This window comes from Macaca fascicularis, chromosome 16 (genome assembly GCF_037993035.2).
Source record: "Macaca fascicularis isolate 582-1 chromosome 16, T2T-MFA8v1.1".
Classification (NCBI taxonomy): Eukaryota; Metazoa; Chordata; class Mammalia; order Primates; family Cercopithecidae; genus Macaca; species Macaca fascicularis.
The window spans coordinates 19475467-19500039 of NC_088390.1; the positions used below are offsets into that span (position 1 = coordinate 19475467).

A 24573-nucleotide genomic window follows, 5' to 3' on the forward strand; every position below is an offset into this window, starting at 1 on the left:
TTTCTGAAGGCTTGGGCAGGGCACACATCTGATCTTCAAAACAGTCTGTGTTCGCCCTGGGCATGGGGGCTGCTGATTGATTCAGCCTGGCGTGGAGCTCTTCCAGCTTTCCAGACTTGCCACTGCCAGATGCGATTCTCCGAGTTCTCTGGTTACATAAGATCGGCAGGGGTCAGCCACGAGCCACAGTGAGAGCATGGCCCCCTCCCAGCCAGCGCTGCCCCGGGCCCTTCACATCCCCCAGTGTGCACAGGGCCCCACTGAGGCAGAGACCCTAGCCCTGGGGAACCACAGGCTGGGGGCTTTTTTTTTTTTTTTTTTGAGACGGAGTCTCGCTCTGTCACTCAAACTGGAGTGCAGTGGCCGGATCTCAGCTCACTGCAAGCTTCGCCTTTCGGGTTCACACCATTCTCCTGCCTCAGCCTCCCGAGTAGCTGGAACTATAGGCGCCCGCCGCCTCGCCCGGCTAGTTTTTTTTTTTTTTGTACTTTTTAGTAGAGACGGGGTTTCACCGGGTTAGCCAGGATGGTCTCGATCTCCTGACCTTGTGATCCGCCCATCTCGGCCTCCCAAAGTGCTGGGATTACAGGCTTGAGCCACCGCACCCGGCTGGCTGGGAGCTTTTGATGGGCGTCTCCAATCTGTAAATCTGCCCTCTCGTTGAATAGCTGAGAAGAGGGCCAAGGAGGGTGAGAACTCTGTGTGGTCACCGAAAACCAGAGACGCTTGGGAAGGAAGGAGTCTGGAAAAGCCTTTCCCACGCCCTCTGATCAATGTTCGCTGGGTTCCTGCTCTGCACCACGCTGTGGGGAGGAGGCATGTGTGGAACAGACTCTCGGCCCCTCTCACCAGGCACTTCCCGCCACCCTCACCTGCCTGCAGGCTGCTTACCAGCATGGGGTCCCTGCTTCCCATTTCATTCGAGGCAAACACAAGGTCCCCGTCATGGCCTACGAGTCCTGAGGATGTGCTCTGGCCCTCCTGCTTACCTCCACCTGGAGCCCTTTTCCCCTCCATCCACCCACGCAGCTCTCCGCCAATGCGCTATGGAAAACAGCACAATGCTGTCCTCTTCCTCCATTATTTTTTCTCTGGAGCATTTATATCTTGTTTGCTACCTGTCCCTTAACTCCTGGCTGCTAGAATTTGGTTCATTCACTGCTGTGATCTCCATACAGCATCTATAGTAGATGCTCAATAAATCTTTATTGACTGACAGAATAAACAGGAAATTTCAAAATCATGTGAACACTGTAAGGACCAGGTAGTCAGAGGATGCTAGAGGGGCTGGGGTGAGAGTCCGTGGGAGGGGTCATCGTCTGAGCTGAGTGAGAAGCATTTGGGCAAGGAACAGCAAGGGGGCTGGAAGAGCAGAAGAAAGGCACAGAGGCAGGGAACACTATGTCATGAGAAGGTGCGATGTGTCCACTGTTGCCAGCAGGAGGTGTGGAGGTGAATGACACTCCTGGGGTGGAGGCTCACAGAGGCCTGTAGTCCAGGCCGGCTGTGGGGGTGCGGGGCACTGAGGAGCTTATCAGACAGACAAATGTCGGTTATTTTTTGGTTTAGAGAACCCCCTGGACAGGGCACAGTGTCAGACAGGTCCAGCCCAAAAGCCGCAGCTTCCAGCAATGCAGGCAAGAAATGACGAGACCCCCAAATAAGAATGGGAAACATTCCAGAAAAAGCAGAAGGAAGCATCTGCAGGACCTCACACCTGGTGGGGGGGCCTGGACTGGGTGGTAGGTGCAAAGTGGGGTGCCTCCTGAGAGGGGGAAGAACAGGCGGGGCCCAGGCCGGTGCCAGCCTCTCCCCTTTTCTGGTGGCAGCAGCTGATTATCTTTGAAGGCAACCCCTTCCTACTTGGTGAGATGGCCAGCCAGGTGCCTGCTCCAGGCCAGCCATGGGTTGGGGTGGGCTCCCCATGAGGCCTCCCCAACTCCCCTGGGAATTTGGATCCTGAGTAGAAGGCAGAATGCAAGGCCGAAGGCCATTCGGAGCTGGCTCGTCATGGCAGCGGCCCTCCCCTGGGAGAACCATGGAATCAACTAGCAAAAGCCAGCAACGCAGCAGTGAGTACACCAGGTGACCAGAACAGTGCCTGGCGGGCCGAGGGCATCTTGGAAAGGTTAGGTGGCGTGGGTGTCGTCGAAAGTGGCAGCAGTAGCGGTGGGAGCGTCAGAGCAAGGAGCCTAGAAGCAGTTCAAATCTACAAAGAACAAAATCCTTGTTTGCGTGTTTGGGTTTTGGTTATAGTTTCAGTAGTGGCAAAAGTGTGGGTTGTGATAGAAACTTACAGATATTTGCTTTTCGGATTTTTTTTTTTTTTTTTTGAGACAGGGTGTTGCTCTGTTGCCCAGGCTGGAGTGCAGTGGTGCCATCATGGCTCACTGCGACTTTGAATTCCGGTGCTCAAGCGATCCTCCCACCTTGTGACTAGAGGAACGTGCCACCATGCCTGGCTAATTTTAAAATTTTTTGTAGAGATGGGTCTCATTATGTTGCCCAGGCTGGTCTCAAACTCCTGGGCTCAGTTGATCTTCCCGCCTCAGCCTCCCAAAGTGCTAGGATTGCAAGCATGATTTAATCTTTGCAAGTCCTAATAACTCCATCCCTGATGCCTCATCCTTGCCTGGGCTGTCACTCTCTCTCTCTCTCCCAGGCCACTGTTTTTGCCCTCTGCCTACTCTCCTTGAGTCCAGGCTCAGCTGCCTTCTCCCAAGTGGCTGCCAGAGAGACGTGCGGACGATGAGGACCTAAGCATGTCTCTCCCCTGATTCACATCCTTGGGTGGCGCCCCCTTGCTGTCGGGAAGCTTCCTCCCACTGCCTGTGAACCCCTGAGGGGCCTGGCTCCTGGTTGCCTCACCGGCCTCACTTCGCACCACTTCCCACCATTCTCACTGCACTGCAGTCCACTGGCATTCCTTGACTGACCCAGGCAATTTCCTACCACAGGGCCTTTGCACATGCTGTTCTTGCTCCTTGGGACACTTTATCTTCCACTCTGCACCAGACTCTTATCCATGTTCAGATCTCAGCTTCCCTGACCTCTCCCACCCCCCAAATAAAACCTTCGTTGCTTCCAGGAACCTGTCACAACCTGCAAGCATAGCTTTGCTTATGTGACTATGTGTTGATTATTTTTCTTCTCTCCTTGTCCCCCCCATGGACTGGAACGTCCACAAAGGCAGAGATCTCAACTTTTGTTCAGTACCATATCCTGGCGCAAGGGAGACCTCCTAAGATATGGAAGCAGTCCACTACGCCAAACCATCCCTCGGACAGAAAAGCAATCATTTAGCAAGACGATTTTCAGCAAATTCACCCAAAGCTAGCAAAAAAAAGGGTTGAATGAATGAATGAATGAAAAGAGAGTTTGCTTAAATTTCAAGGAACGTTTAGATTAGAAATAGTTTTTGGGAGGGGAAACCACTTCCTTTATGTGAGTAGAAGGAGCCTGGGCATCATAGAGAGACCCATCTCTACAAAAAATAATAAATTAGCCAGGCGGCTGGGCGCTGTGGTTCACGCCTGCAATCCCGGCACTTTGGGAGGCTAAGGTTGGTGGATCACTTGAGCTCAGGAGTTTGAGACCAGCCTGGACAACATGGCAAAACCCCATCTCTACTCAAATACAAAAATTAGCTGGTCATGGTGGCGCATGCCTGTAATCCCAGCTACTCAGGAGGCTGAGGCAGGAGAATCACTTGAACCTGGGAGGCGGAGGTTGCTGTGAGCTGAGATCCCGCCACTGCACTCCAACCTGGACGAGGGCAGAGCGAGACTCCATCTCAAAAAAAAAAAAAAAAATTAGCTGGGCATGGTGGCATGCACCCAGTTACTTGTGAGGCTGAGGTGGGAGGATTGCTTGAGCCCAGGAGGTCAAGGCTTCAGTGAGCTGTAATCGTGCCAGTGCACTCCAGCCTGGGGGACAGAGTGGTAGACCCTGTCTCAAAAAAAAAAAAAAAAAAAAAAAAAAAAAAGAGTAGAAAGGAGAAAATTAGACAGCGGGTCTCAGGGATCTCCCCATTGGTTAAAAGCGTTATGCCTCAGGAAGACAAATACCACGTGTTCTCCCTCACGTGTGTGAGCCAAACAAGTGAATCTCATGAAGATAGAGAATAAATTGGTAGTTATCAGGGCTGGGAAGGGTGGGGAGGTGGGGGAAGGAAGGGAGCTTGCGTAATGGGTACAAATATATACTTAGATAGAAGGAGTACGACTTAGTGTTCAGCCAGGCACGGTGGCTCACACCTGTAATCCCAGCACTTTGGGAGGATGAGGCGGGCAGATCACCTGAGGTCAGGAGTTCGAGCCCAGCCTGGAAGACCAAGCAAGACCCTATCTCTACAAAAAATGTGAAACTCCTCTGGGCATGGTGGCGCGCACCTGTAGTCCCAGCTACTCAGGAAAGCTGAGGTGGGAGGATCTCTTGAGCCCAGGAGTTGAAGGCCACAGAGAGCTGTAATCCAGTCACCGTGCCCAGCCAAGGGCAGTCAGTCAACTACTGTTACAGAGCCCCTCTTTGGAGAGGCACGAAGTCAGCAGAACTGGCTGTGCCCGGGACACTTTCCCCCACTGTGTCCGCACCTCCTGGGGACTTGCAGGAAAGGATTTCTGGGGCTTCTTCATTTCTTTATCTGCCGCTAGTCATAGTGCCTTGGGTCAGAGAAGCTGCAGGTTTGCAGCCTCGGGAGGTGAGTGCGAGCAGGGGGGAGCCTCCCCTAAGATGCGGCAGAGGCCCCCAGTCCTCACCCCATCTCCCTTGGACTTTCCCGCTCCCAGGAAGCTGTGGCTCCCAGGCCCAGGCCCTGGCTCCCAGGAAGCCTCTGCCGAGGGCATCTTAGCGGGGCAGAAGGCATGAGTGCTGGCGGGAGGGGAAGTGGGTACTAGGACCATCCTGGCTAAGTCAGCCCGCCAGGCAAGATGGCAGCAAAGTGCAAGTCATGGTGAGTTAGGCACAGGCAGCCTCACAGCAGGAATGCCCGGCCCTCCCAGCCCAGGCGGAACCTGCCTGACTCACCGGCTGCAGCCCCAGCTGCAGAGCCTCTGCAGACCAGCCCACGCCCCGGCCGTCCTGGAAGGGACCCAGCGGGCACGCCAGGAGAACATGCCAGGGCACGCTTGGGTTGGTACTGCCAGTCTCTTGGGGCCTGGGAAACCCCATCCTGGATCTTAACAGACATTGAATGCATCCTCATCACACAGGAAATATAATGTTTACTCGAAAAATGCAAACAAAAACTAAGTGTTATTTCTTCACAATAATCACACAAATGTAATTTTACAAACATAATACACATTGTTTAGCTCAGACATTTTCTTTTGTGTGTACTTGGTTTGCCCCTTTCTCAATATGAGTGTCTCATCAGTAATCCACAATATTTTCCCTAAGTTTTCCTCAGTGCTTATTTAACACACACAAAAATGTACATGACACATTGGGAGCTGTCAGCATTTTAAAAGCAGAGCCTCATCATGCACCCTCTTCTGCATCTTCTGACCCCACTCCCTCCAGGGCAACCGGGAGCCGCAGTCCGTTCCTCCTGGTGGCCGTGGGAAAGCAGTGGCAAGCACGTTGAATGTGCAAGTAACCACAGTGTTGCCTGTGGATGGGAGACCACTTTGCCTTCCACTTTGGATCAATGCTGCATGGGCCACTTTGCATGTCCTGGCGTGTGTATTTCTGTGTGTTAGATCCCGGGGATGCTGGCTTTGTCAGTCTTCACAGGTGTTGCCAGTGACTGTCCACCAAGGTGGCCCTAAGGGGCTGCTGTAGTTCCAGCTGCCCTGGCGGTGTGCGGCACTCTGCCGTTTCCCTGCCGTCTGGTGGCATTCCTCACCATGCAATGGCCATTGGCATTTGCCCATTTCTTGGAAGGCGTTTGTGTTTTCCTTGTCAGTATCTAGGAGCTCTTTGCATATTACAGCCATCTGTATCACTAGTATTTTCCTGAATCTATCATTTGTCCACAGACTTTATTTATGGTATCTTTTGTTATATAAAAGTTTTTTATAAAGCTAAATGGAACTCTCTTGTTTAGTTTAGATTAGGAGGGTTTCCTTGCCCCAGGATTAATTCCTAATTTTCTGTTAAGATTTTTATTGTTTTATTATTTACTTTGAATCCATCAAGAGTTGATTTTACAAATGCAAGTGAAAATGCACATTGATTTTCTTTTTTCTTTATATATATTTTTTGAGAGGGAGTCTTGCTCTGCAACCTCTGCCTCCCAGGTTCAAGCAATTCTCTGCCTCAGCCTCCTGAGTATCTGGGATTACAGGCACCCAACACCATGCCCGGCCAATTTTTGTATTTTTAGTAGAGACGGGGTTTCACAATCTTGGCCAAGCTAGTCTTGAACTCCTGACCTCGTGATCTGCCCGCCTCCCAAAGTGCTGGGATTACAGGCGTGAGCCACCATACCCAGCCCGCACATTGTATTTTCTTGCAGATGCACAGCCTATGTGCCAACACCGTTTAGTAACAACTCCACCCCTTCCTGATCCTTTGCTGTGTGCCAGGTCTGAGCACTTACGAACCCTTTAGTTCTCACAAGTACCCAAGAGACAGGAACTATCACTACTTCCATCTGATAGATGATGAACTGAAGCACACAGGGGTTAAGTGATTTGCATAAGGTCGCACAGCTAGTGAGTGATCGAGCCAGGTTTCACCCGAGAATCTGACCCAGCGTCCCCTTGAGGAGACTCATATCCTGGGGAGTCCGTCCCCCACGTTTGCAAACGTATTGCCAGAGTGTGGAATACAGTTTTCTCCAAATTCTGTTCTCATTTCTAGTCTTGAACGTGTCTGCTGCCCCCATCCCCCTGGTAACTGCAAGTCACAATGTGCTCAGGTCTGTTTCATCAGCGCTTGCAGAGACCTCGTTGCCGTCCAGCGCATTGCTCATGCGTAGATGCGTGGGGTCGCTCATCCATTCTAATAAAGTATGAATGGGATGCGTGTTGGTTTCCTAGCTCATTGATTTCTGTTTTAATCAATTCCTAGTTTCTTTTGGTGCTTAAACTATATAGGTCCTTTTATTTTTGTTTTCCTATTATAACACAGAAGGAACGAAAGTCTGCTTTTCCTCTGAATTTGCTGCTGGAGCTCAAGCGAGAGTTCGCCTTGGAAGATGCCTTCCGCATGCGTGAGGTCACCTGAAGTTCGCTGCCCCCTGATCCTCCTGAACATGAGGGAGAACAGGTTGGGTCCCCCAGCCAAGTGGCAGACACTGGTTTTGGTGGCCACAGGGGGCGGCCCGTGCGACAGGCACATGCTGAGGCCTGCCAGTGGAGGAGGTAGTACCTTTGAAGATGCCATTGACCACCTGGCCACAGCCAGCCAGGGGCCTGGTAGCAGGGGGTGTCACCTGAGACAAGCCATCCTGGATGGCCTCATGGATAACATGGGCTTCAGGAGGGACCCTCTGGTCTAGCTGCTCCACCCAACCGCCCTTATTAGCTCCAAGTCCCTCTCCAAGCCTTTGCCAAACTTCCCACACCCACTGCTCTCCTCCTTTTCCCACCCTGATTCCCCATCTTCCTCATCTCCACCATCCAACCAGGAGGCGTCTGCCACTGGTAACATGGCTGTAGGCTCCCCCTTGATGCGAGAGGTAGGCTCCCAGAAAGATCCTGGAAAGTCCCTGCCACCCACACCACCAATGGGGCTGCCCCCACCCCAGGAGTCTGGCGGGGGAACCCATTTATGCTGTTCCTGTGCCTGGCCCTCCTGCTGGAGCACTACATCATGTGCAGTGGGCTGGATGACAACGAGCTGGCCATGTGCTTTGACCGCCTTGGGCGACCTGGGGCGTGTCTTGTGCTGAGCCGGGGCTCTCTTTGCAGATGACCTGCAGTCAGAGGTGGGGGACTTGGAGGAGGGGACTGAGGCCACAGCTGCATCTTGATCAGGCTTTCTCCAGCCCACCATCAGCCCCACTAGATCTCCATTCTTTGCGATGAGGGCCAACACATGAGAACCCACCTCCCTGCCTGCCAACCCTAGAGCTGCTGGAGCATAGAGCCCTTTCTCCCCAGGTCTAAGTATGCAGGGCCGTGCTCCGGCACTGCCCCCCGGGAGCCACAGCCTCTTTACTCTGTTTCTGTTGTTTTAACAACTATACTTTACACACATGGAAAAAAAAAATCTCCACCTATTAAATCAAATGTATTGGTTATTCTTTGATATCATTCCTTTGTGTTGATTGGCTTGAGAGCTGTGTATTGAAATCTCCCACTGTAACTGTATTTGGATCAAGCTCTCCTTTCAATTCTAGTAACTTTGGCTTTGTGTATTTAACCAACATTTTGCGTAGTCCATACGGGTCTATGACTTTTTTCCTTTATAAGTTTTGCTTTTCATCATCACGTGTTCTAAGCTGAAGGTCCGCCTGTCTGCGGCTCACACTGCTGGCGCATCACATTTGTGTCTTGTCTGTCCACACACGGACCGTCCCCAGCCCCTCTCGACCTTACTGTTCCGCATGTATCCCGTCAATCCTGCATAGCTAGGGCTGGTTTTCAGACAATATCCCGACAGCCTCTCTTTGTGTAATGGCTGAAATACTTGGGGTTATCCCCTCCATTTCCCCCTGTGTGGAGCAGTTTACTTCCGCTGGTTATTTCCTCTCGCCTCCAGTCCTGTTCCTTCCACTGCCCCTGGCTCGTCTGCGAGTTCTTCCTACCTTCCCACTGTGCCGATGGGTCCTCCCGTCTCTGCTCCCGTCATCACACGCGCATGTCTGTACCCAGTTTCCCACTCTGGGCTGCCCTCCTTTGCCAGGACACGAGCTTCAGACTCACCTCCGCTCCACTGCCACCCCAGGCCCTGGCTGTGGCATTTGGGATGGACACCTCTTCCCCTCCCCACCTCTGGGCCCCAAGGTTTTTGCCCCCCACTTAAAACTAAAAGTACAGAGCCCTCCTGTACTTTTAGTTTTACACTATTATTTGGCCCAAGTGTGAACACAAAATGACTTTTTTCCCAATTACTGCCTCCCACCGTCTCTTGTCCAACCTTTATTTTCCATCCCTGAGACACCCCAACAGCTCCCATCCCTTCCTGGCTGGTGTCCCACATCAAAACGCCAGGTCCAGGAGAATATATTAAGCAGACCTTAGTGAATGCGCTTCTGCCCAGCCAGGGTTGGGCCTGTGGCCCTGAGGAAGGGGTCAAGGCCTCACTACCCCTCCCACCCTGGGTCTCGCTTTCCCTCTGGAATATCGGCTGGTAGGAGAAAAACGGGCAAGAGCGAAGGACTTCAGACTTAACTGGTGCTCCTGGGAGGTGCGGCTCTCAGCAGCCCCTGCAGCGCTTACCCGCCACTGGGTTCCTGGAGAAGGAGAGAGATTCCTGCTGCCCCCCATACCCTCCGCCAACTACCTTCCATGGGGCCCCTCACCTCGCCAGCAGGCCCCTGGCCATGGCATCGGCAAGGCGGCCCACCCAGCAAGCCTCTGGGGGTGCAGCTGGCCCAGAGGGAGTGAACGCGTCATCCCCATGCAAGACGCGTGTGCAGGCGCCGTGCTCAGCCCAGCCATCTCTGTCTGGGCTCTCTGCCCAGCCATCTCTGTCTCGTTCTTTTTTCTTGCTCAACCAGCTCCAATGACACAGCGGGCGGCCCGGCTAGTCTCTTGTATGAGAAGACATCCCAATGGGCAATGAAACGCCACCCCTTTCCTTGCAGGTACCCCCATCTCCATCAGGGAGTCCCTGGAGCCCCATGGTTGGCACAGTGGTGGGGAGCCCATCTGTGTGTGAGGCGGGTTCCAGGGAAGGAAGGAAAAAGGTCCCATTTCTCTCCCCTTAGGTTCATGATTCCTTCAACTCTCACCAGCTCTCCAATGTCTAGTTTTCTGTTTACGTGGCAGAGATGCTGGAAGATATGGAAGGGCTGGCTCTGCTCCCGCATCCTTGGGAGAGGTCTCCATGGGGCAAAGGGCCCAGAGCACACGAAGGAAGTACAGAGCCCAAGAGGATGGCATTTCAGGCCTTGGGACCCCTGGTGATGGGTGGAGAGTGGTTGAGTCTCCCAGTGCCTCCCAAACTGGAGCATGCTCCATTCCAGCTGTGTCCATCCACCCCATAATCACTGAGACAACCACAGAGCCCCCAGGGCCATTCAAAATCATCCACACAATTCACATACAATGGAATATTATTCACCCTTAAAAAGGAAGGAAGGCCAGGCACCGTGGCTCATGCCTGTCATCCCAGCGACTCAAGAGGCTGAGGTGGAGGATCACTTAAGACCGGGAGCACAAGACCAGCCTGGGCAACAGAGTGAGACCCCCATCTCTACAAAAAAGAAAATTAGCCAGGCATAGTGGCACACGCCACCAGGGTTGCTTAAGCCCAGGAGTTTGAGGCTGCAGTGAGCTATGATCGAACCACTGCACTCTAGTGGTGGGAAACAGAGCAAGACCCTGTCTCTAAAAAAAAAAAAAAAAAAAAAGGAAGGGGGCTGGGCACAGTGGCGTACACCTGTAATCCCAGCACTTTGGAAGGCCATGGCGGGCAGATCACTTGAGGTCAGAAGTTTGAGACCAGCTTGGCCAACATGGTGAAACCCTGTCTCTACTAAAAATACAAAATTAGCCGGGCATGGTGGCGGGCACCTGTAATCCCAGCTACTCAGGAGGCTGAGGCAGGAGAATCACTTGATCCCGGGAGGCAGAGGTTGCAGTGAGCCGAGATTGTGCCACTACACTCCAGCCTAGACGACAGAGCAAGACTCCATCAAAAAAAAAAAAAGGGAGGAAATCCTGACGTGTGCTACAACATGGATGAACCTTGAGTGAAATAAGCTGGTCACCAAAGGACAAATCCTGTATGATTCCACTTACGCGAGGTACTGAGTGGTAAAATGTATAGAGACACAAAGTAGAATGGTTAGAATGATGGTTGTCGGGGGCTGACTGGAGGGGAATGGGGAGTGAGTGTTGAATGGGGACAGAGTTTCAGTGTGGGGAAGATAAAAGAGTCTGGGCCAAGTGCAGTGGCTCACGCCTGTAATCCCAGCACTTTGGGAGGCTGAGGCGGGCGGATCACCTGAGGTCGGGAGTTGGAGACCAGCCTTGACTAACAAGCACAAACGTGTTGCCTGACCAGGTTTGTTCATGGAGGCCTGAGAGGGTGCGATGGGTGGGGCGGAGTGGGGTCACCCTGAATGCAGGGCAGAGGTGCTTGGACTCTGTTCTGGGGGCAGTAGGGAGCACAGGGTAAACTTCAGGTGGACGTGTATTAGTTGGCCTCTCCTGCAAATGACAAGCACCAAGAGAAGACACTGCTTCCGCCCGCTGGGAGGAGCCCGGGCTCCTGCTGCGATGCAGGTGTAGGAGCGAGCTCGGGGCCTGGGGCCCACTGCAGGAGGGTGTGGTCTGTCTCCCTTCCTCTCCCTCTGCCCTCCCTGCCCTCTGCCTGTCTCTGCACATCTGCCTCATTCCTCCTGCCTGCTGGAGGAGAAGCGGGAAGGAGACAGGGAGTGTCCATGAACTCCCATGCCTGGGCTCCGTGAGGCCCCACACTCATACCCACAGCCCTAGCCCCGAGGCCTGCTTGCCACCAAAGGCAAGCATCTCAACACGTAGCCTAATGCCTTCTGTGCGAATCTGTGGGGCCTCACGCCCCACTCACCTGTCATTTCGAGATTTCCGCGCTCCTGCTCCTTGGCTGCCCTGCCCCACACCCCACCCCTCCGTCCTGCCACCCCTTTGTCCACCCATCCATCCAAACCCTGCCTCTGGGCCCTCCGGAAAGCACAGTCCTCCTCCTCCCTTCCTGAACCCCAAATCTGTTTGTCCAAAGGACCAGGGCAGCTTCCCTGCGGCCCTCCTTTCCACGGGTGCTGCCTTCCTCCAGGGCCCTCACGCCTCAGGACCTGGGGTGGAGAGGGCTCCTCCTACCTCCGTGGTGCATCCAGGCCACAGAACGGTACTTTTCTCCACAAATCCCAGCTCCTCAGAAGCTCACACCACGGCCCGAGGCCCCTCCTCTCTCCCTCTCCCTCAGGGAGGCCCTTGGGGCCCTCCTCGCGAGATGCTCAGCCCCAGGGCCCTCGGCTTCTGATCTCATCTGCACGGACTTTTTCTTCCATGCGCCTTCAACTCGCGCTGCCAAGGTCCCACTGCGAGCGATGAGCTTTACGCTGTGACAGCCCTGGCCAAGAGAAAAGTGCTTTCTCAAAACTGATGATGCCTGTCTGGGACCAGCAGGATCAGAGCTGGAACTAAGGAACAAACACTGGCAAATAAGTGCCTTACTCTTCTCTGTAGACATATTTTTTTTTTTCATATTTCTTTTGTAGTGAAAATACATAAAATAAATTCACCATTTTAACTGTTTTCAAGTGTAGAGCTCAGTGGCATTAAGCACATTCACACTGTGTACAGTCTTCAGTTCTATCCATCTCCAGGACTTTTTCATCTTCCCCAAACTGAAACTCTGTGTCCATTAAAAAAACAACTCCCCATAGCCACTGGAAACCACCATTCCTCCGTCTCTATGAATCTGACGACTCAGTGCCTCATGGAAGTGGAATCGTAAAAGATTTGTCCTCTGTGTCTGGATGCTTTCACTCAGCATGATGTCCTCAAGGTGCATCCCGTGCTGCAGAACGTCAGGATCCCCTTCCTTTTTCGGGCTGAATAACATCCCACCGTCTGTCTATGCCTCATTTTGCTCCTCCACTCACCAGCCCGTGGACACTTGGGTCACTCCTACCTTTTGGCTATTGTAAATCACGCTGCAATGAACATGCGGGCATGAGTATTTCCTTGAGACCCTCTTTAGCTTCTCTTGGGTTTATAATCAGAAGCAGAATTGCTGGATCATGTGGTAATCCTAGGTTTAATTTTCTGAGGAACTGCCAGACTGTTCTCCACAGCAGCTGCACCATTTTAACATCCCCAACCGCCACGCACAAGGGTTCCAATTTCTCCACATCCTCACGACACTTATTTTCATGGAGGTAACTTAGTCACCACAGTGAACCAGCAGGTCTCAGAGTTTTGCTGTCAGAAAAACAACTCTCTTTTCTCCCCTCTGACCTCTGGAGCTAGTTCTTCCTGGACCTTGGGATGAGAACTGGGGCAAGTCCATGATGTTCCCAGTCCCTCTCCGATCATGAATAACAGCATGATTTCAGTCAGTTTTTAAAAAATGCCTGTTGGGGCCGGGGCGTGGTTGTTCACACCTGTAATCCCAGCATTTTGGGAGGCCGAGGCGGTCTGATCACCTGAGGTCAGGAGTTGGAAACCAACCTAGCCAACAGGGCAAAACCCTGTTTCTACTAAAAATACAAGAAAATTAGCTGGGCGTGGTGGCGGGCGCCTGTATTCCCAGCTACTCGGGAGGTTGAGGCAGGAGAATCACTTGAACATGGGAGGCGGAGGCTGCAATGAGCCGAGATCATGCCACTGCACTCCAGCCTGGGCAACAGAGCAAGACTCTGTCTCAAAAAAAAAAAAAAGTCCGTTGGGGTAATCCTTGGAGCCTCTTCCAGGTACCTCCCCCAGTGGACCCCTGCAGCTGCAGGTGCTGTCAGGGGGCAGGAGGCCCTATAGGCTTCTCAGCCTCCCCACCTTGCTCCTCCTTCTCCTACCCCTCCCCCACCTCCTTCTCGGCCTCAGTGAGCCCTGGCTCCACCAAGATCACAGAGGGAAGGCAGGCAAAGGGGCCGCAGAGCAGCTTTCTCATCTGCGCCAGTCTCAGGTGGTTCCCTCTGAGGTCTGAAGCTTGCTCGCTCACACAGCAGCTTTTGACAGCCTCCCACACCCTCTGTCCCCAAGGACTGCTGCCTTGGGCTCCCTTTGACAGAGGAGACACCGTCTCTGCAGATGGCTCATGCTCCTCCGCTGCCCCTTAGCCTCTGACAGACACCCCTTGCTTTCCTGCCAAGGCCCCCTTACCCCAAGCATTGGAGCAGCCATGTTGGACAGGACCCCCAGCTCTCCCTGCCTAGGTCTCTGCCCTCATCACCCCCTCGGCACTGCCGCACACTCTTTGGCCTACAGAGTGTTTGAGAGCAGCTGGCCAGAAGTGAACTCTTGGCCATTTGATTTTTCAGGCAGCAGACACCCACCCAGCATGTCTCCCAGGCTTCAGAAGATACATAGAAAAGCTCTTCCAAAGGTGCCACCAAGGAGGGGTGCCAGCAGCTTCAGCCCTCCATCAGAGAGGGACACTCAAAGCAGTCTCACCTAGCATCCCTCAAAAGCAGGGCCGGGGAAGGAGAGCCAGCGAAAGGGCAACACTGAGTTGGGTCCTGGCTACATCCATGGGGACGCCTGAGCAACGGTCTGGTTGGTCTCCCCTGGCCATGGTACACCCGGAGGACTCAGCACTGCTCTCTGCTGCTGGCAGGTTGGGCTTAGCAAAACCAGCCTGGTGGGCCCACCGGTAGCCTGTAACTCCATCACCATGGCGGGCTTATCATGGGCTCACGGTACAAGCACCAGGGTGGCCAAGGACGGAGGCCGGTTGACCTCCACTAGACAAGTCATTCACCTCCTGAATCTGGATTTGGCCATGGGGCTTTTGCTTTGGCCAACGGGACACTGGAAAATATGAGGCACGCAGAGACATGTAGGGTGCTGGTGCTTGCGCCCTGGGACTTGCTCTCCTCTTACCATGGGACACCACCATGTAAACAAGGCTGAGCTGGCCTGCCAGATGATGGCAGACAGGAGGCCAAGTCATCCTTGATGTCCCAGCTAAACATCATGCAAGTCTACAAACCCAAGTGAAGCTGCCTTAGACCACTGACCACCAGCCATGTTGACTCAGAACAGAACTGCCTAACTGGCCCATAAGCATGATAAGAAATAATACACACTTATTATTTTAAGCCATTAAGTTTTGGAGTGGTTTGTTATACAGCAAAAATTAACTCATACACTTTCTAGCAACTGAGAATACTGATAGATACCCACATCCTATTAATCTCCAAAGCATTTTAACTCCTACTCATCTATTGAAAACATCCATCATTCTCATGTGAGTAAGTTTCATCTGGTCTCCCTGAATCCATTTGTGGCCCTCTAATCTTTTCTGCAACCTGCCAATCTGATTAGGCCACATCCCATGCTTAAAAATGGCTGCAAGGCAGGTGCAGTGGCTCACCTCTGTAATCCCAGCACTTTGGGGGGCCAAAGTGAGTGGATCACTTGAGGTCAGGAGTTCCTGACCAGCTGGCCAACATGGTAAAACCCCATCTCTACTAGAAATACAAAAATTAGCCAAACATACTGATGTGCACCTGTAGTCCCAGCTACTCGGGAGGCTGAGGCAGGAGAATTGCTTGAACCCAGGACACAGAGGTTGGAGTGAACCAAGATCCCGCCACTGCTCTCCAGCCTGGGCAACAGAGCCAGACTCCGTCTTAAAAAAAAAAAAAAAAAAAAAAAAAGGGCTGCAAGCTCATCAACATACCTCTCCCTCTCCGTCTTCCCACCCAGACTCTCTGACCTGCAGTCACACAGTGACAGTGCTGACAGCCTGTGTTCTGTCATGGGCTGAAATCCCCGACTTGCTCACATATACATAGATACGCTTAAAGCTGCACCTAAGCAGATCCGTCTGCTTCATTTACATCTAGAGATGGGCTGTAAGAACATGAGCGCTGGAGGAAGCCTGCCTGAGTTAGAATCCTGGCTCAGGCACCCACCACCTTTGAGAAATTAAGCAAGTTACTTAACATCTCTAAGCTTCAGTTTCCTCATGGGCTGGCTGTGGGTTCATATAAAATGCTTAGAACTGTGACTGGCAGGCAGGGCGCAGTGGCTCACGCCTGTAATCCCAGCACTTTGGGAGGCTGAGGCAGGTGGTTCACGAGGTCAGGAGTTCAAGACCAGCCTGGCCAAGATGGTGAAATCCCGTCTCTACTAAAACTACAAAAATTAGCCAGGTGCAGTGGCAGGCGCCTGTAATCCCAGCTACTTGGGAGACTTAGGCAGGATAATCGCTTGAACCTGGGTGACAGAGAGCCAGAGGATGCAGTGAACCGGATCGTGCCACTGCACTCCAGACTGGGCAGCAAAGTGAGACTCTGTCTCAAAAACAAAACAAAACGAAACTGTGACTGGCACAGGGAAGACATGCAGTGTATGTCAGCCATTATTATCATTTTCCACAAATATCAAATATATGTTGAGTACCTACTATCTCCCAGGTACTGTCCTAGGAGCTAGGGACACAGTAAGACAGTAAGGCTCCTGGCTTTAGAGAGCTGACGTTTTAGTGAGGTGATAATAATAATAAACAAGTAAAAATACACACAAGATAATTTCCGAACGTGATTACTGCACTGCAGAAAGCAAACCTGCTGGCCTTTGCCCATGCTGGTCTCTCCCTCAGAACACTCCCCTCTCTGCCGACTTCATGCTCCCTTCTTTCCTGGCTTCCTTGGCTGGTCCGGTTCCCCTACCACAAGTCCGCATAACAACATCACCCGCCTCTCTTCTGTGGCATTAGTCACAATTGTCATGTTGTCTTTACCAACGTCCTGTCTACAGTGTGTGCCCCATGAGGGCAGGCCATGCCCTTTCTCCCCTGTGTCACAATATAGCGCCAACTCACAGCAGGTGCTTAATAAACAACTTCAAGGGAATGAATGACGCAGGAAAAAAGACCCAATATCAAGCCAAACATCACAATTTCTCAAAATTTGTCCATTAGCCTCCGGCATAGGAAACATCCAGGGAAGGGAACTCCTTCCTACCCTAGACCTTGCCTGCCCCACACCACCGTCCTGCAAGCTTCTCCTGGCAGCAGGCTTTTTTTTTTTTTTCTCTGACGTGGAGTTTTGCTCCCGTTGCCCAGGCTGGAGTGCAATGGTGTGATCTCGGCTCATTGCAACCTCCGCCTTCTGGATTCAAGTGATTCTCCTGCCTCAGCCTCCCGAGTAGCTGGGATTACAGGCGCCAGGCACCACACCCAGCTAATTTTTATATTTTTAGTAGAGACAGGGTTTCACCATGTTGGCCAGGCTAGTCTTGAACTCCTGACCTCAGGTGATCTGCCTGCCTTGGCCTCCCAAAGTGCTGGGATTACAGGCGTGAGCCACCGTGCCCAGCCGGGATTTTTTTCTTCTATGCGCTAGTAGGCCTGAGGTCTTACCTTTCTCACCTACAAAAGCCCATCTAGGCCAGGCGCGGTGGCTCACGCCTATAATCCCAGTACTTTGGGAGGCCGAGGCGGGCGGATCACGAGGTCAAGAGATCGAGACCATCCTGGCTAACACCGTGAAACCCCGTCTCTACTAAAAATACAAAAAATTAGCCAGGCGTGGTGGCGGGCGCTTGTGGTCCCAGCTACTCGGGAGGCTGAGGCAGGAGAATGGCGTGAACCCGGGAGGTGGAGCTTGCAGTGAGCCGAGATCGTGCCACTGCACTCCAGCTTGGGTGACAGAGCGAGACTCTGTCTCAAAAAAAAAAAAAAAGAAAGAAAAAAAAAAAGCCCATCTAGAGCAGTCCTCACATGGGGCAGCCCCGCCCTGCCAAGCAGAGGCAGGCCCCAGGAGGGACATGTGGCGAGGGCAGCCCTTCCCTCCTGCGGGTGGCCCTGAGTTCTGCAGGTCTGAGTCTCCTTTGGGGCAAGCTCACTCCCCAGCCTCCTCTCAAGGCAAGGGCAGATCTGACCAGACCCAAGAGGGGATCGAGGAATCTTTGGGGCAAGACAGCAGAACTTCTTTGGGGAAAGGGGACTTGAAGACTCACCTCACTGCTTCCCTTAAGGGAGATGGGCTTCCGGGGAGCCGGGAGTCCCCATCACCTAGTGACAAGGGGGCACCGAGGGGGCAGTTCTCATATTTTCTGAGTTTGTGCCTTTTCTGAGGTTTTCCTCAGACTCTCAAAGGGGTCCCTGATGGCGACCCCTTGGGAAGAAGTTACCTCACTGTCCCTTCTCCCCTCCCCATGCAAGATACTGTCCTTTCTCAGGGAGCAGCCCTAGAAGCCTCACTGCCTGGGGGCGAGCGCCCTCTGCCGGTTGAGGGCGGGACCGGGTCTGGCTCAGCGCACGGGGTGCTGCTGGCAGTGGGGCTGGTCAGGGAGACACGTGGGGCTGGACAGGTGTGTGGGGCCTGACCTAAGCTCCTTCTCCAAGGGCAGAGAAAGCACTGAGGTGGGGATATGACTCCCAGGGGTGGGGCCTGCCGCTGACAGTGCGTGGCTGTGGGGGTCCAGAGGCACATGACCTCAGAAGAGTTTGTTTCAATGCAGACAGGCAAGGCCTAGAGTATACACTTCGTATTTTAAAAACCGAGGACAGAGCTAAAATATTTATAGAGGATCGGCCCCATGGTTTTTTGTCAGCCCCACAGCAAGGAACCAGAACTTGGTTTTGCAAAAATCAATATGCTAACATAGCCCTACTGAGACACGGCAACAGCCCAAGGCCCGGCTCCCTGACACTGTAGGCAGCTCTTTATAGGAACAGGGGCATCAAATCCCAGCACGGCAGGGAGAGCCTCACTTTGCTTACTGCCATCATTTATTGAGCACTTGCTAAATGCCAGGCACTGTGCAAAGAGCATTTTCCCCACACAAGCAGGATTAGAAGGTAGTAGTCCTCTTATCTTTTCTAATGCATGGAAAAATTGAGGCTCAGGATGGGAAGGTAACTTGTCCAAATAACACACAGGAAGATTAAAAGTAGAACACCCCATTTCTCAAAGAAGCAGAAAAATATGTTCCAAAACTACCAATGGAGAAAAATTTGCATGCTGTAAACTAACAGTTCATTAAATTCTGTTTAAGGCTGGATGCTTTAAACAGATCACGCCGGTAATCCCAGCACTTCAGGAGGCGGAGACGGGCGGCTCACCGGAGGTCAGGAGTTCAAGACTAGCCTGGCCAACATGGCGAAACTCCGTCTCTAATAAAAATGCAACAATTAGCTGGGCGTGGTGGCACAAGGCCTGTAATTCCAGCTAATGGGGAGGCTGAGGCAGAAGAATTGCTTGAACTCGGGAGGCGGAGGTTGCAGTGAGTCAAGATCATGCCACTGTACTCCAGCGACAGAGACTGTAGACAGAAAGAAAGAAAGAGGAGGGGAGGGGAGGGGAGGGGAAAGAAAAGAAAAACAATGGAAAATTCCAGAAATAAACAATTCCTAAGTTTTAAGTTACACACCATTCTGAGCAGTGTGATGTAGTCTCCTGCCATCCCACTTGGGACACAAATCATTCCTTTTGTCTGGCGTGTTCATGCCGCAGATGTGATCCACCCTATACTATGTGATTGTATAGGGAAAAACAGCATACATACATGGTTTGGCACTTTCCAAGGTTTCAGATGTCCACTGGGGGGTCTTGGAGCATAACCTCATGAATGCGGTGGGACTCCTGCAGTTGTGACACAGACCATACAGTCTTCAAAACCTAAAATATTTGCATTTTTCTGTACAGGAAAAGCTTGCCAACCCGTGGTCTACACACCTGGTATCTTGGACCATCCTGCCCCAGACTTCCTCTGTAACAACGCTTATAATGTCTCTATGACCACAGAAGTAAAAGGAAATTGTGACCTTTACCAATAAGCAACTTATTTTTACAAATTACTTACGTAATAAGCATCCTGTTTCCAACACAGACCTCAGTTTTCATGTCCGTTTTGAATGAACATTTGTCACACTGCTGGCTCCTTTGTTACTAACGGTATATTCTTGAGATCAACTTTTCTAAGAAATGTTATTTTAGCACATGTCCCATGGAAAGGAGGGTTTATGGCTCCACAATACAGATGTGACAAAGAGGAAGCAGCATGTGACTGCCAACGAGGAGAACCAACAGAGTGGGTCCTGAGGCCTCCCGTGTCCTTTCAGCCTCGCTCTGCTCCTCCTGCTGCTGGCCACGCCAGCCTCAGCCAGGGGCTGCCATGGCAGCTCATTTGACTCTCACAGGAAACCTGAGAGGCAGGTTGTGTTTCTCTCTCTGCTTTACTGACAAGGACAGGGAAGCCCAGGGAGTGAGGCGTCTCACCCAGGTCAGTGTCGGCACACACAGGAGGCAACCAGAGCATGTGGCAGGGCCCCACAGGACACCAGGGCCTCTCAAACCCACTACCCTTTCAGGCCCCTCTGCTGCTCACCATTGGTGACATGAGGCTGTCAGGAACAAACGGAATTTCTGGATTTTCTCCTAACATTTTCTCCCACTTTAACCTCCCTTCATCTGTTGAATTTACTGCAAATCTTTCCTAGTCTTTTAGTTTTCCTATACTTAAAAAACCTTGTTTCTAAAAATTAAATAATTAGGCTGGGCACAGTGGCTCACGCCTATAATCCTAGCACTTTGGGAGGCCGAGGTGAGTGGATCACCTGAAGTCAGGAGTTCGAGACCAGCCTGGCCAGCATGGTGAAACCCTGTCTCTACTAAAAATACAAAAATTAGCTGGGCGTGGTGGCAGGCACCTGTAATCCCAGCTACTCAGGAGGCTGAGGTAGGAGAATCATTTGAACCCGGGAGGCGGAGGTTGCAGTGAGCCAAGATCACGCCACTGCACTCCAGCCTAGGCGACAAAGCGAGACTGTCTCAAAAATACACATACACACACAAAAATTAGCCAGGTGTGGTGGCACACACTTGTAATCACAGTTATTTGGGAGGCTTAGATGGGAGAATAGCCTGAACCCAGGAAGCAGAGGTTGCAGTGAGCCGAGATCACGCCATTGCACTCCAGCCTGGGTAACAGAGCGAGACTCTGTCTTTAAAAAAAAAAAAAAAAAAAAATTAATTATGTAAGCTCATGGTTAAAAATATTAGCATTATGGAATATAAAATTAAATGTCTCTTATAATCCCAGCACTTTGGGAGGCCGAGGCAGTGGATCACCTAATGTCAGAAGTTTGAGACCAGCCTGGCCAACATGCTGAAACCCTGTCCCTACTAAAAATACAAAAAAATTAGCCAGGCGTAGTGGCGGGTGCCTGTTATCCCAGCTACGTGGGAGGCTGAGGCAGGAGAATCACTTGAACCTGGGAGGCAGAGGTCGCAGTGAACTGAGATCGCACCACTGCACTCCAGCCTGGGTGACTGAACAAGAATCCACTTCAAACAAACAAAAGTCTCTAAAATAATTCCCATTTTCCAGGTCCATCAGACACTACAGATAGGGAAGGAAAACTTAATTCCATTGGACACCCACAGATATATCTTGATCATCTTATAAACACTTAAAATATATTCAAATCTTTTGTGCATATTTTCATCATATTGTAGAAAAGTTCTCTCCAAGAGACAGGTGTATGGGAGTGCTGTTTTCTTTCTCAGAATGTAAAAGGGATTTATGAAAAAACTGTTCATGCTCAGAATATTCTGGGTTTCTACTAAATCCATTTTCCAATCACAAGGCATTCCATATCAAAGCCTGCACTCTTTCTGCTCCTTATGAGAATTCCTACCTAAATCAGCCATCTTTGGTTTAGCTCCAAAATGTATCAACTCACCTTCATCTTCACTGAAATTTTCCAGAGGGAGCAGAGCAATAGCCTCTAGCCAGGGCCCCTCAGAAGCCCTGGCTGTAGGTTTCCCATCACTGCTTCTGAAGGGAAACCATGTGCTAGACAGGAAGTCACTTTATTGTCCGTGAGACTTGGGAGAGGCCTTCCAGAGATCCGGCCAGACTCAGGCCACTATCTTCTTCCCCAACCTCTCCCTGTAGTAGCGGGTGGGAGTGCCAACGTAAACAAGGGCCCTCATGTGGGCTGAGACGGGAACAATAGGACAGAAGGTAGGAGAAGGCAGCAACTGGGTGGACTTGGTGGCTGCAAACAGGGTTCTACACGCTGTCCTCCTCCTGCATAAGCCAAAGGGTACCGGCACTGAACGCTAGGCTGGGCAGGCCGAGGTAAGAATGGGAGTGCACGTAGCCTTGGTGGGGCAGCCTCTAAAGAGCGTTCCTGGAGAACTAAACTGCCATCAGTGAAGGAACTGGTCCCAGGAGGCTGGCAGGGCCTGTGGTGGGGGAAGGTCCTCTGGGCACACCTAGAATTGAGGGTCCTCCCACTTCCCACTGAAACAATTCCCTGCTGCTCAATCTCACTGCCATATGCAAAAACAAGCAAGCAAACAGGAAAACTTAAAAGTGGGTTGATCGAATGCTTGAGTTTATTAACATGTCTCCGAAGTCTTTTTTACTGGGAGTTTCAGGGTGGTCTCTGAAATCCATTGCTGTTGAGCTCCAACTCCAGGCCCCATGGGGTTGCACCAAGCTGCTCAACCTCACCTGTTTCTTGAAATTTTGCTCCCTTCCACTAGGCAGAAGATGGGTCCAGCAGGAGACATTGGAGCACCAAATGGAAAAGCTCTTCCTTCTTTCCCCTCTTCCTGCACATCAGAAAGAATGCATTAGAAAGACAAGGAGTGTGCATTTGGGTTTTCTAAGGGTGAGACAGTGTGGGGCTCCTGTAGGGAGGTGGGTACTCCTGCGCCCAGTGTGGCCTCCTGCTCCCACCACTATTCAGCTGTGGGGTTTTTCCTTAGGGGAAATTACTTTCCAAATTTGATTTTTCCACCTGTAAAAGGAGGCAAGTAAGGGTTGGTATGAGGATCAAATGAATTAACAACTATCAGACTGACACAAACATTCCACTTAAACAGCCAAATTGACTTAAAAGGGCAACATAGATGTCTGAAGTTAGAGTGCCTGGTGGGTAAGCTGGAGAAAGGAACTTCTATGCAAGAACTGTGTCCTTTCAGAAGCTCCAGCCAGAACGCACATGGTTCGAGAGAGCCCTGAAGACAGGCATTGCCCCACACACACACACAGAACAAATTCTTCTCCACCCTCTCCCAAAACAAAACAAGAACAGTGAAGAGCCATAGACTGATGACCAGTACAACGGATACAGTATTGCTGAGCCCTTCCATGTGCCAGGGGCTGGGCAAAGAATTTCATATTAACTTATTTCTCACTTCAGTTCTGTGAGACATGCACTCTTCCCCCACTGACAGATTCGGGGGAGGAGAGGAACTTTGCCAAAGAACACACAATTGCACATGGTGGAGCTGGAGTTTGAGACCAATGGACCACTAAGCTACCTGCCAAATTCAGTTGCAGAAACCCCAAAGCAGGTATAGAACACAGTTTCCAATAAACAAGAGCTCATATCGGCACTTCCTAGTGATAGAAGCTAACTGTCCAAGAGCACGACTGTCTTGGGACAGGAGGTCATGCTGCAGAGCCCAGGGCGGTCCGCCCTGCACAGAGAGGGAGTGCAGACCTAAGGAGAGGCACACTCTGTGAAAAGAGGAAAAACCTACAGATTGATTCCACCTGTTCAGAGCAACAGGCACGGCTTCACTTGGGACCACATGTGCCCAGGGGCTCCACAGGGCTGGGTCCTGGCTCTGTGGCCATCTCTACACAGCCTCTGCTGGGCTACTCTGTGAGAGGTCACACTGGCTGGCAGCAGGATCTCAGCCTCTGCTCCTTTCCCTAGTACAGTTTGATCTGAGTTCACTTTGATCTTTTTTTTTTTTTTTTTTTTTTTTTTTTGAGACGGAGTCTTGCTCTGTCGCCCAGGCTGGAGTGCAGTGGCCGGATCTCAGCTCACTGCAAGCTCCGCCTCCCGGGTTTACGCCATTCTCCTGCCTCAGCCTCCCGAGTAGCTGGGACTACAGGCGCCCGCCACCTCGCCCAGCTAGTTTTTTGTATTTTTTTTAGTAGAGACGAGGTTTCACGGTGTTAACCAGGATGGTCTCGATCTTCTGACCTCGTGATCCGCCCGTCTCAGCCTCCCAAAGTGCTGGGATTACAGGCTTGAGCCACCGCGCCCGGCCGCCCACTTTGATCTTTTACCAGTTCGGCTTCACCTCTTGCACCGAGGCTGTGATTTCTCAGGGCAAGTTGTCAGTTTTCCCGTATGCAGTGTTTTTCTAGGTGGATTGTTTCTGATGTGGTTTCCTCTGATGCAGGTGAGGGAAGTATCACCTTGACTCCTCCCCCAATACAATTATTCTCACAGGGCTCTGCTAAACATGAGACTTGGGAGGGACCCAAGAGCTTGCTTGGCTGCAGATTCAAGGGTCCAGAACTCAGAAGAAAGTGGTCCGAGGTGTCTAGAAACAGGCACAGATGCTTCCAGAATGCACTTAATACCAAGTTCTCTGAGCAGTAGCTACTCCCTGCCAAGTAACCCTCCTTGAGAAACACTGATCAACCTTGCTTTATTCCAGAAAGAATTTAAGACTGCCTACTGAAAACACGAGGGAGCATAGTTAAAATGTGTGAAGTCCTCCTCCAAAACACGTACTAGCCACTAATATCAATATTAAGGATTTTGGCCAGGCACGGGGGTTCACGCCTGTAATCCCAGCACTTTGGGAGGCCGAGGCAGGTGTTTAAGACCAGCCTAATACGGTGAAACCCCATCTCTACCAAAAATACAAAAATTAGCTGGGCATGGTGGCACATGCCTGTAATCCCAGCTACTTGGGAGGCTGAGGCAGGAGAATCACTGGAACCCAGGAGGCAGAGGTTGCAGTGAGCCAAGATCGCGCCATTGCACTCCAGCCTGGGCAATACAAACAAACAAACAAATAATAAGGATTCTTCAGATATC

General features: G+C 51.6%; 1 protein-coding gene and 1 pseudogene across 8 annotated transcripts in view; one reads left to right on the forward strand and one right to left on the reverse strand.

The window, feature by feature from the left end:
• The first annotated feature begins 5480 nt into the window (after positions 1-5480).
• LOC102141363 (TBC1 domain family member 25-like) lies at positions 5481-8172 on the forward strand (annotated as a pseudogene).
• Positions 8173-22095: 13923 nt separating this feature from the next.
• The window catches only part of ULK2 (unc-51 like autophagy activating kinase 2), a 105448-nt gene continuing 102970 nt past the window's right edge, over positions 22096-24573 (reverse strand). For all 8 annotated transcript variants that reach the window (XR_012425366.1, XR_012425362.1, XR_012425364.1 and 5 more), the window contains one exon: positions 22096-22336. The gene's annotated coding sequence lies outside the window, so the exon portion shown is untranslated. The remainder of the gene's footprint in view (positions 22337-24573) is intronic.